The sequence below is a fragment of the Planococcus citri genome, chromosome 5, assembly GCF_950023065.1.
Source record: "Planococcus citri chromosome 5, ihPlaCitr1.1, whole genome shotgun sequence".
NCBI classification, from domain to species: domain Eukaryota; kingdom Metazoa; phylum Arthropoda; class Insecta; order Hemiptera; family Pseudococcidae; genus Planococcus; species Planococcus citri.
The window spans coordinates 29022821-29036321 of NC_088681.1; the positions used below are offsets into that span (position 1 = coordinate 29022821).

At 36.4% G+C, this 13501-nt stretch overlaps 1 protein-coding gene across 1 annotated transcript in view; it reads right to left on the reverse strand.

Moving 5' to 3' along the window:
- LOC135847264 (arrestin domain-containing protein 3-like) overlaps window positions 1–13501 on the reverse strand; it is a 95665-nt gene that overhangs the window by 49275 nt on the left and 32889 nt on the right. The gene's annotated exons all lie outside the window — the stretch shown is intronic.

The following is a 13501-nucleotide window of genomic DNA, read 5'->3' on the forward strand; positions in this document are numbered from 1 at the left end:
ACTAGATTTCGGGACTAAACAAGCCTAAGCTGTATAGGTAACCAACAAGTACCATATAATACCGAATAAGGAACAATCCAGTTGCTTATTAACGTTTATTATATTAAGCACAATTGACAGACAGTCATACGTCTGACAGATACAATACAATGTATTACTCTGCTGAGCGTTGTTCTAACAGACTATTAGTGGCCAGTGTCAAAGCTACTATGTCCAAGAGATTAAAACAACTGCACAGAGGCAGGAACTTTTGGCAGGGTCTACCTCTGGATGGAACTAGTCCACCAGAAGGCGCTAATCTAGTTAGCTTACCCCCAGCCTGGGCATAAATTACCCCACTAGGTAGGTAACTAGGAGTCCCTAGTCCCCACTACAACGTAGTAGTTTCCCGTTGCTTTCTACGCTATCTACAAAGTAGCTCATACATCACTAGTCGGGTTTTTACAACCCTGAGTTCCGTAATCACTGCTACCTATAGTTGCTCAATCAGTTACAGCTTTTTGATTCCGGCAACAGATAGCGTGCATTTCTGTTGCTACTGCTGTTCTGGTGCTCGGAGCTTAGGGGAGAGACGCCAAATATGGAATACCATCTTTAAAATTGAGATTGCTCATCCCCAAATCAACTTAAAGGTGATCTCAAACAACCAATGGGTAGCTGCAACCCTCTAGTTTCACCCTCTAAAAGCTCAGTTCTCAAAACCAAAAACTTTTCCCCCCACTCCCAATTTTGTAGAAAGTGTCATTTTTGGACTTTGAAAAAATGGTTCCCAAATATGGAATAGTTTTTTTTTCAAAAATTACTCGCAAAAATATGTATTTAAATGAATTTATTTGACTTGAAATGTAATAAGTAATTAAAACCTTTGACTACAATAACAAAATTCACATTTTAATCAATTTAAAATGTGAAATTATCCGACTTTGAAAAGAAAATTTTTTTCAAAAATTAATGGATAAAATTGCGTATTTAATCAAATTTATTCGACTTGAGACCTAAAATACATCTAAGATGCATAATTACTAACGTTTTGAACATGTATGATCGAAAGAATACTTAAAAAGTAAGAAACAAAACATATTCCATAATAGGCTACCCAAAGAATCTGAATAAAAAACGATCATAACTTTTTTATTTGCAGCTTACGAGAAAAACTGATGAAATATTCTGAAAGTACTCACTTTTCACTTCTAGAAGCAATCTTCATACAAATGTTTTCGCACAATTTTCTGCTAAAATTTTTCAATTCAAAATTTTTCACAGAAAAATTTTTTTGATATCAAATCACATTTTTGTCAATTAAACACAGACAACTTTACTGATCACCACCAAAACTCGTATAGCCAGGTTATTTCACTAGCTTAATCGATTCTGACCATCGCCGGTAGATTTTGATGGTAAACATTCGAGATATTGTCGCATTCCATATTAGGCAACATTCCATATTTGGCGTCTCTCCCCTAACATGTAATAGATGTTAAATGCACTAAAATGTATACATTACACGTTAACGCCTGCGTCTCTAGCGGGATTTGAACCCACAACCTCTTGTTCAGAAAGCTGTGGCTCAACCCACTACGCCACCGAGCGTAAAGGCCTAAATATACAGAATTAAGAACTGGGAAGGCGGCATCAAGATAGGTGGAAGAAGAATCTCCAATCTCCATTACGCCATGAAGAGGTACTGGCAGATCTGATTAGGCAGGTCAGGATGGTCTGTGAGGACATGGGACTCCTCATAAATGTGGCGAAAACCAAGGTCATGGTTGTTGATAGAGCTAGATACTTACCAAATCCGAAGCTCTGAATGAATTTGAAATAGTGAACTCATTTATTTATTTGGGTTCACTTGTGGATGCTGATGGAGGATCAGCCAAGGAAATCAGAAGAAGAATAGCTCTTGGAAAAGCAGCGATGTCTCGGTTGAGAAAAGTCACCACCAACTGGAAAATCTCCATAAAAACGAGGACAAGACTAATCAGGACGCTAGTTTTTCCAGTTTCCTTATATGGAACAAAGACCTGGGCATTAAAACAAGATGATCGCAGTTGAAATGTGGGTATGGCGCAGGATGTTGAAGATAGCATACACTGCGCACCGAACAAATGCATCAATTGTGGAACAACTGCAAGAACCAACCAGGCTAAATAAAATAATATGTGAAACCAGGATAATGAGTTATTTTGGACAAATAGCCGGAAGAGGACTGGAAAACATCAAAAAAGGAATTCTCTTTGGCAAGGTCCCTGGGACAGTGGGACACTATGGAGAGGAAGATCTCCAACAAGATGGACTGACACAGTCCGGAAAATAGTTGTCTCAGTTGTGACTGTGGCCACACTATCTCAAGACAGCTAGAGAGGAGTAGCGGTCGTTATTTGGGGCACACTAGTTGCTTGCGACTAAGATGTTGATGATGATGAAGAAAATAAAAATAATTTTGCACCTTCTGGAGAAATTCAAAAATCTTGGAGAAGTTGAAAATCGCGCTTCGGACTTTAAAATGATCGGAATTGGTAAAATTCTAGTCAAAGAGGAGAGGGGGTTTATATGTACTTTCAGGACTAATTTTCGTAATTTTCTCTGAATAAATAAGTACTTCGGTGGGTGTATATTTTTGCCAACATTTTTTTTTTAAAAAAAAGCTTATCTAAATCGTCTTTGGGCAGATGAAATTCTGGTGATGGGACATATTCGTATATTTCAGGCCTTGCTTACGAGTGTTTTTAAAATGAAAATTAGGTTATCCTAATCATGACATTATTTTTTAAGTAGGTGTATGTTTTTGGAATCAAAATTTGAGTGTTTTTTCACTTTTTTCCTAAATAAGTATACCTAGGTACCACCAGTATAAATTTCATTCATTTTTTTCAGCTTCAATTTTCTACACAACTCGACGAAATATTCTCATGAAAACCTTCATTTTTACGTGTATCTTTTGTGATACCGTTTTAGATAAACACGTCGAAAACTTACAAAAAAAATACCTTGTTCTCGCCGCTAGCCAGACAACCTTCGACTATAAGTTTAAATGCCACAGTACAAAAAAAAAGTCTGAAATATTTCTCCGCCACGATTTTTCATTCGACTTGAACTTTGTTCGATATCAACAATTTGAAAACCCAAGCAGCCTCGTGTAATTTCATTTCGAAAAAATTTATATCGCGAATTCGTAAAAAAGAGGAAAAAATTATGTCGAAGTTGCAGATAGTATTCGGTTAAAAATGAATGAAAAAAAATGTTTTATGGATTTATTGCTTCTCTCGTTTATCGAAGGAGTTACTTGAAATGTTGAGCATATTTTGGCGAATAATCAAAAATGCGAATAATTCATGAAGAAACGGCTTTTTAAAAACTCGTTTTCCGAGCATTCGAAAAAAAAAGAATGCTCATCGTATTCTTTTTCGCGAATATTTTCTAGAATAGAAGAGTAAAAATTTTTGGAATTTTTATCAAGTAACTTGAGTAGTATATTTTGTGAAAATATAATTTTCGAACAAGTATTTATTTTATATATATAAGTCATAAAACCTGAGAGAATCGATGCTGGATTTTTCAAAATGGTTTCTTTTTAGGCATTCAAGTCTATAAAGAGGTAGGCACACATACCTATTTTCAGAATTTTTTATTCGAAATGTTGAAATTTTTGAACTGTATGCATGAAGTGGCAAGTGTAGCTGTATGTTTTTAAAATGATTCTTAGAACAAAGGGTGATAATGAACCCGTCTTATGGAATTCTTTCTTCAACTGTGTTAGTATTTTTATTTTTCTCATATTTTTTGTGTGCAATCAAATGACCAGTACGGTAGGCAGGCTACCTATTTAGCTGTCCACATAAACAATTTGGTACATTGAATTTGCACATGAAAAGCGAGTTTGCTCAAAAGTTACCTAATCTGCTACCCGATATGGCACTTATTCGAGAAAGTCATTTTATGCATCAGTTCCATCTATTGAATTAAGTTAGAAAATAAACTCATGCGAAATTCTGTTATTAATTTAATTTTAGCAAGCGCTTTATATATACCGTTCCAAAGAGGCAAAGACATGCTGGCTTTGTTCTATTTTAATCATGTGCCCAGCCGGTAAATTACTCTGGTATTTATACAAAAACATGGCGGCGCTGATGGCGTATAGTAGGTATACAACTTGGCTAATACTTTACGGGGTATATGGCAACCGCAGGACGAAAGTACGAAAACATGTAATTCGTATATCGAAACGAATACGATACGTTAATTTTTCCATTTGGAAATAATTTTCACTTGGACAAATCGCCGCTTTGATGTGTAATGTTGCTCGTAGCGAGTATATAGCCTACGCTGGTATAGAGATGATAAAACGAGAGAGAGAGAGGAAACAGTATTGTATTAATACCGGAATAAAGCACCCATGAGACAAATCCGTACAGTAAAATTTTCCTTGTCAATCCTAATTACATTCATGAATATTTAATGAAACCTAGCGAACTGTCAAAACGAGGTAAAACGCTGCCAGCCAACAACCAGCCGACGAATAAAATAGGTACATATTCGTCGACTGACATTTTCAATAGCTTTTCCTTATGGTTTATAAAATTACGGACATAAAAGCTCTCGACAATTTTTTACGCTTCAAAATGACCAATTACCGAGTTTTACCGACGTTACTTTGAAAAATAACCGCAGACGGTTGGAACGGGCGTAATTTAACCAAATCCAAAGATAAAGCTCAGCCCGTACATTAAACTAAGTGAAAAGTCAGCTGGTAAAGTTGTATTTACCGAAGTAACCGTTGCTGCTGTGCCATTTTCCTTGTTTCTTATTATTCACCTGTAATCTATATTGCCGAGCGCTGCTACGAGAAGTAGGTACCTAACTACCTATACGAGTTTACAGAGTAGCAGAGCTTCTTATCTTAAATAAATCGTGACGCATATACAAGCTACATTTCACCTCTGCACCCTCTAGCCTCCGCAAGCACGGTGTTGAAATTAATTTAAATACTATATCTGATTACCCCTTATTATCTACGTGCAACGTACGCCTATTACCGCCGAATTGAAGCTTTTCAGCTTTAAATGGCTTAGTGACATGACGTTTGAATGGAATACACCGTATCACTTATACTTAATCGTGTTTTGTTAAATTTCCCAAGTCTTTGCCTTTCAGATTACGTGGGCAGATGTTAAACGATACTTACAAATTTATGCTCGAAAAGCGTACGTACCTACGGTGAAAGGGGGGAAAGGGAGGAAAATATACGTTACCAGACTTCCGTGAGACGAGAACTAAACTGAAGGAAAAAGTTATGCTTTTCGACTAGTTTTTTTTGTGTTCAGGGAGGCATCCTCCTTCCTCCACTCCGGAATTCACCTAAAATACAAATTTCTTAGGTAGGTACCCTTTAATAATTTATTATTTTGTGATCAGCGAGGATTTGCCACTCCTTTTTGTCTTCTAGATTCGCTGTCAGTTTGCACCTGGAATTGACTTCTTATTTTTAGGTTTTATTCATCAACCTATTATAGGTATTCCCGGCAACAGGAAAAAATTTTTTCGCACTCTGTAAAGAAAAATCGAAGACTTACCTACATTTTTCAAAATTTGACGAATTTTTAAAAATTCAACTATGTCAATTTTTTATAAAGAAATCTTGGCTTGGTGAAAATTGAGGTGGAACGCTGCAGTTTTGTTTATAGGTATTTTACTTTTGACCTCCCTGCAAATTCTGAAATTTATTTAAAGACTTTATAATTTGGAACTCCTGCGAGCTCTGAATTTTTTTTAAAAATTGCATAGAGGTAGTTTGAAGCTCCTGCAAATTTCGAAATTAGTCTCCAAATTTGTGAATTAGAGCCCCCAAAAAGTCTGAAATTAATTTTCACTTTGGTATTCTGCAGTTCCTGCAAACTCCAAAAATTCGTCAAAAATCAAAAAATTCCTGTTCTAATTCCTACATTTTTTCAAAAAAATAATAAAAATCATTGAGAAAAGTTGATTTTGGATTTTCAAACATTTGCGTTGACATCGGCTTCATTATGACATGACAGTTAGATCAAAAACAGGCAAAATATGGAAGAACACAAAATGACATTTCCAAAAAAAAAGGCTAATGTCAAAAAATGTTATAGCCTTTAACAATTGTTTATAACGCCAATGAATCAGACGCCATTTTTTTAAAAGCAAATCTCGATGAGAATTTGTAATAATAGCGAGTAAAAGAGACGAATAAAAAATTGCTTTTTCATTTATCCTCTAGAAATTTTTCGATTCAAATTTTCTTTGTAAGGCAATAATTAGGTGTTGACGAATAGACACCGCCTTCTTACAGTCATCATCATCTCCTGAATACAAAATACTTTGTCGTCGTATAACCTGGCAATTTTCAGTATTTTTAAATAACTTTTCACAGGGCCTATTATTGTTTGTACCATTGAAATAAAACTAAAGTACAATTTTCATTTGAAAGTATCGCCTATTATTCGACGAATTCGTTGGTTTATATATAGATTTTATTATTTAAATTTTGTTCGTTTGAGAGAAGGAGAAATTATCAAAATATTAGAAGGAAATTACCTACTCGGTTTAAAAAATCTGATTAACTAGGTGTTAATGTGAAATTCAAGGTAGTTGATAATGGAAAGCAGTTAATGCAGAAAAGTAAAATTTATTACTGAGGGAAAAAATCAAAAAATTAAAATTGAAAAAAGTTTCATAACTTAATCACATTTCTTTAAACTTATGTATGTAGGGGGAGAAAGTAATTATCTTGTCCTTGTCCGCAATGTAGGGGTGTGGATTGCATATTCGAACACATTACTTTTGTTGATTCTCGATATAATTGCATTTCTTCGCATAAATGCAATTATCCACCAACATTATGTCCTCTGACTCTTTCCTAAGGAGCCTCGTGAACCGTAACAAATACAGGATTTAACGGGGAACTTGATATCGTGAAGCACAAAGTCATAAAATAGTAGAAAACGTCATAAGTTGTTCAGGTAGGCAACCCTGATAATAGATCTTCTCAGGGTTAAAGCGTACAAAGGAAATTATGACATCTTAATTAGCCAAATAATAAATTCATGTATTGATAGCGTAAACACGTAATATCACAGGTTGCTCAAATCATATACTTACATGAATGAGACTTCTATAATTAAATGATAATTATAAACTTCCAATAGAAAACGTAATAAATCCAATGCGTAATTTGGTGGCAGGCTTTCAATGTTTTTAGTTGCATATTGAGCCCAAAACCGAAAAGCTCATATACAACCCCCTGTTGGGGTCTTGGTTAAGGACATCGCGTTCTCTGGAGTGCCGTGTCTACTGACGAGCTTTTAACCCCGACGCCTGAGTGCTAGTTACATTCCACGGTTCCTCATTTATGATCCTTCATGACTTATATCCCACGATACGGTGGAGATATAAGAACGCGTAAGGCATGACTCGATATGTTGGTCCATGATGAATGGGATAAGTTCCAAGCGTCCTTAGAAAGCGTATCCACAGCATAAATTGGTATTTCATAAGTCTTGGTCACCAAGGTATTCCACTGGGCAGCAAGAAGTCGAAAGCGTGAGGAGGAATGCGTACAACAACTGGAACAGCTAGCGTGGTGAGTTGTTGGAACTAACAACTGAGGAAAAAACGCTTATGCAGGCGCTTATAAAGGCAAAAGTTCAATGTAAAAGCGGCAGGGATGACGGATATTTGGTGTGAAAGTAGGGACATAATGGCGCGCGTCGCGTAGGTCTCATTGGTGGTAGCAAATTGGTGGTGGTATCGTGGAAGGGTTGATGAGTCGCGAATATTTCTTGCGGCTGACGTCACGAATACCTTAAATAAAATGCGTATGACGTCACGAATACCTTGTAGAATTACGTAGAAACATTCTTTTTCTACCGCCTATTGTGGAAAAAGTGATCATTTCTACTGCTACATGTACATACATAAGTCCAAAAAATCTTCACGAGGCTCTAGAATAATGACTCAAGGCCATCACCAATCAAGTTGAGAAATAATTTCAGCTTTTCACCTCAATTTAGTAAAATTTTGATTTTGACATGGCAACTTTCAAAAACTCATAAAAATTCTATAAATATCCAATATTCAGAGTACCACCTGATCTTACATTATTTTGTCTGACTTTTGAGAACTTGGAAAAAAATTACAATTAATTCTCGACATTTTGTCACATTTTTAAAAACAGAAAAATATGACCATTTTCTGACATTTTGGTATCATGCCATTTCAATCAATATCCAACATTTAGAGTGTATCTGATTTTTCAGAATCTTGTCTGAATTTTAAGAACTTGGAAAAAATTATAAGGATGAATTCTTAATGTATCACAATTATTACATAGGATGTCAGACTTAAAAATAAGTTGAAAAAATCATCAATTTTTGAAATTCCCACTTGGATTTAAATAAACTGGGCCATTCCACGCCAATTCGACCAAGAAATGGTAAGGGGAGGGGGTCGGATTTTCCCTGTGGAAAGACCTTCCGAAGGGATGACCAACGGCGTAAATCGCAGCTCTCTAGCTCGGTTTTAAAGGCTGATAGGAGGTGTCAAAGTTTACAATGAGCTTGAAATATCAGGGTACATTTCCCCCTACCCACCCATTTTGAGAGGGGCGGTAAAAAGCACCTAGAAGGATAGTGCTAGGTTAGTGCTGGTTAGTGCACGCATCCCCGACGTTAGTGCACGCCCCCTTCACCCCCATTTTTTAAAAAATATGTGGGGGGGTACAGGGAAACGTGGTACCCCCCCATTCACGGAAGGGGGTTAAAAACCACCTAGAAGGTTAGTGCTAGGTTAGTGCTGGTTAGTGCACGCCCCCTTCACCCCCATTTTTTAAAAAACATGTGGGGGGGTACAGGGAAACGTGGTACCCACCCATTCACGGAAGGGGGTTAAAAACCACCTAGAAGGTTAGTGCTAGGTTAGTGCTGGATAGTGCACGCATTCCCGACGTTAGTGCACGCCCCCTTCACCCCCATTTTTTAAAAAATATGTGGGGGGGTACGGAGAAATGATTTACGAAAAAAGGGGAAGAACGTCGTTGAAATGGTTAAAACCCACATAGTTCGACTCAGTTTCGTTAGTGCTGGTTAGTGCACACACCTACACAATCACTCCTCCCCCCTCCTCTAACTTCCCCTCACCCTCACTATTACACGAAATGTTGGCATCTGGAAAAATGTGTGCTGTGTAAATATCGATGCTTCATTGTCTGTAAAACCACATACTTAGGTATACCATAAGTTTCAATCAGTACAGATTCAATTTTGACTTCTTTATTACAGATACCCTATAAGAGGGCTGAAATTATTTTTTCGGCAAAAAGTTCAACTGGGATATTCTGAAACATCACTCAAAAAAAAATTTCCACCATTCCCGTACGTACCTACCTACTCGACAACTCATTTTTTGAAATAAGTTCAAAACTAGATTTTTTACCAGAGACTAAGAGAGAGGAAACATTAAAAAAAAAAAAAGTTCAATTTGGAAAGTTCATGCATCATTCAACCACTAAAAACAGTAGAAAATTAAACAACTTCTTGAAAATCCCACTTCGAGCCAATGGGCAGTGGGCGCGCACCCTTCCCCCTCCCGCCCGCCCTTATGGGGCGAATAAATTGACAATATGCGTATCGTTTTCATATGAATTGAACCCGCTAAACACGAATATGAAATTGGATTTGTAGTTGCATCCCCCTAAGGAGTTTCTTCGAATGTAGCTTTTATAGAAGGGTTAAAAATGACTTCATATTATTTTGTGGATATACTGAAAGATATCATTCAGAAGACTGAAGAAATATTTTGGAACGCACGTGTGTCCAATGCTTTGGTGATTATTGCCAACTTTGAAAAATTGAAAAAATTCCTTAATTTTTGGCAAATTTTCTCGAATTTTTAAAATCAGAAGCTTTGGCACCGTTTCGTTCCAAAATATTCCCTCGGTTTTGAGAATGATACCTATCCTTCAAAATTTTGCCATCGTTAATGCGAAATATTTGCAAACGACTCCACTGAGTTGTAATTGACGAGAAAATTGTAAAAAAAAATAAAGAAACGTTTAATTTCTGCAAAATGGGTAGGTAGGTACACATAAAATTGTTTAAAATAAAGGAAAATTTTTTTTATTGAATTTAATTAAGTATAAGCTTAGAGTACCTACTCGTTAATACCTATTTACAATTTTTTTAAATTGTATGTTGAAAAATTTTGTTTTTTTCGTTAAATGTAATAAGATTGCTCAACTTTCTGGTTTTTTTTTTGTTGAATGTAAGCAAACTAATTTCAATAGGATATGACATTGACTGCAGGTGGTTTCAATAGGGAAATTTCGAGTTTCAGGCATCTAATGGAGGCTCCAGTAAATTTCAAAAAGTCACTGGAGGCTCCAAAATGACTTGAAATCCGCTTGTAATCGACTTCATGAGTAGCGTATTGAGACGAGTTTGCAGAATGAATTTCGGCTTTCCAACTCCATTTGATGATGTTTTGTATGGGAGTTTCAAGTTTCAAAAATCTGGTAGAGGCATTTGGCAGTTCGAAAAAAGGATATATTCCAAATTTCAGCATTCTATGTCAACTTGATAAAATTTCGATTTTTTCTCCTCATTTCTTTGGCTTGAATTAGATTTTCAAAAATTCACCAAAAATCGAAAAAGGCACTTTAGCTTTTGAAATTTTGACAGCTGATAAATTTTTGCCTGCTCTTTCGATCTACCTTTGTCTTGGTTTAAATTTTCGTGAAAGTCCTACGTTTTGGAACGCAAAATCTGCGATTTCGGCTGCCATGTCAATCAAAATGGCCGCCATTTAGGTAGGACCACTTTTTTTTAGTACAAGGGCAAGGAATGTTTCTTCGGACTCCCCCTTTAAGAAAAAAGTTGAAAATTTTTTGTGAGGTAAATTTTTCATGTACATAGTAACTGGGCTGCAAATAAACTAGTTGATGATTGGGAGAGGGAGAGGATCAGAGGAAGGAGGAATAATTGTGTAATTGCGTGCGCTAAGCTCTATAACCAACACTAATAAAAATGAATCGAACTAATTAGATGCTTCAATAATTTTTTACACGTATTTCGTAAATCATTCCTCATGATTCACCCCACATTTTTTTTTTCAAAAAAGTGAGAGGGTGGCTGCACTAACGTCAGAAATACGCAGCTTCACTAACCTGCGCTAACGTGGACAATCAATCTATGTGGGTTTCATTCAGTTTCATGTCATGAGTGGGGGAGCCATTTCAGGGGACCCACCCAATGATTCTTTCATTTAGTGTATTTGGCATCATTAATGCAAAATATTTGCGAAGAATCCCACTGAACACGAATATGAAGTCATTTTTAACCCTTCTATAAAAGCTACATTCGAAGAAACTCCTTAGGGGGATGCAACTACAAATCCAATTTCATATTCGTGTTTAGCGGGTTCAATTCATATGAAAACGATACGCATATTGTCAATTTATTCGCCCCATAAGGGCGGGCGGGAGGGGGAAGGGTGCGCGCCCACTGCCCATTGGCTCGAAGTGGGATTTTCAAGAAGTTGTTTAATTTTCTACTGTTTTTAGTGGTTGAATGATGCATGAACTTTCCAAATTGAACTTTTTTTTTTTTTAATGTTTCCTCTCTCTTAGTCTCTGGTAAAAAATCTAGTTTTGAACTTATTTCAAAAAATGAGTTGTCGAGTAGGTAGGTACGTACGGGAATGGTGGAAATTTTTTTTTGAGTGATGTTTCAGAATATCCCAGTTGAACTTTTTGCCGAAAAAATAATTTCAGCCCTCTTATAGGGTATCTGTAATAAAGAAGTCAAAATTGAATCTGTACTGATTGAAACTTATGGTATACCTAAGTATGTGGTTTTACAGACAATGAAGCATCGATATTTACACAGCACACATTTTTCCAGATGCCAACATTTCGTGTAATAGTGAGGGTGAGGGGAAGTTAGAGGAGGGGGGAGGAGTGATTGTGTAGGTGTGTGCACTAACCAGCACTAACGAAACTGAGTCGAACTATGTGGGTTTTAACCATTTCAACGACGTTCTTCCCCTTTTTTCGTAAATCATTTCTCCGTACCCCCCCACATATTTTTTAAAAAATGGGGGTGAAGGGGGCGTGCACTAACGTCGGGAATGCGTGCACTATCCAGCACTAACCTAGCACTAACCTTCTAGGTGGTTTTTAACCCCCTTCCGTGAATGGGTGGGTACCACGTTTCCCTGTACCCCCCACATGTTTTTTAAAAAATGGGGGTGAAGGGGGCGTGCACTAACGTCGAGGATGCGTGCACTAACCAGCACTAACCTAGCACTAACCTTCTAGGTGGTTTTTAACCCCCTTCCGTGAATGGGGGGGTACCACGTTTCCCTGTACCCCCCCACATATTTTTTAAAAAATGGGGGTGAAGGGGGCGTGCACTAACGTCGGGGATGCGTGCACTAACCAGCACTAACCTAGCACTAACCTTCTAGGTGGTTTTTAACCCCCTTCCGTGAATGGGTGGGTAGGGGGAAATGTACCCGAAATATCATCCATTTCAGCAGTGGATTATTCGATAACCGCGATACTTACCAAAATGGAACATTTCCCCATAATTAGGGGTTTTAAAAGGCTTCAAAAATTCGGAAAAAATATATTATGGACAATTTTTCATGCTGAACAACATATTAAAAAATTGGGATGGCATTATGTTGTAAAGTCGATTTAGAAAAATTGAAGGTTTGCGAAAAAATGCGCTTTTTTGATTTGAAACATGAAAAAAAGCCTTGACTAGTGAAGTTGACTCATTTGACCCCTATTTTTACGTATCCGTTGAAAAAGTTGAAAAAACCCTTTCACTCGATGAAATGAACTCATCACAAAAAAAAATCAAAATTCAAATAATGAACGAATTACAATTTTGTTGCTATAAGTGTGATTTTTATCAACTTTTTCATGAAATATGTCAGAAAAGAGGTCAAAATAAGACAAATGAATGAATTCAAACTTTTTTTGATGTTTGGAATTGAAAATTGAATTTTTTCGAATTTCGATTTTTTTGTAATGAGTTCATTTCACCGAGTGAAAGGGGTTTTTCAATTTTTTCAACGGATACGTAAACATAGGGGTCAAATGGGTGAATTTCTTCAGTCAAAACTTTTTTTCATGTTTTAAATAAAAAAATCGCATTTTTTCGCAAACTTTCAGTTTTTTAAAATCAACTTGACAACATAATGCCATCCCAATTTTTTAATATGTTGTTCAGCATAAAAAGTTGTCCAAAATATATTTTTTTCAGAATTTTTGAGAGTCAGAACAATATGAAAACTACGTTTTAAAACTTTTCGAGCTGATTTCGTACGAAAAAAAGTGGCAACACTGATTTTTATGATATCACCAAAAAGCCTTTCAAAACCTCTAACTATTGGAAAAAGTTTCATTTTGGTAGGTATCGCGGTTATCGAGTAGGTAATCCACTGCAGAAATGGATGATATTTAAAGTTGACTGAA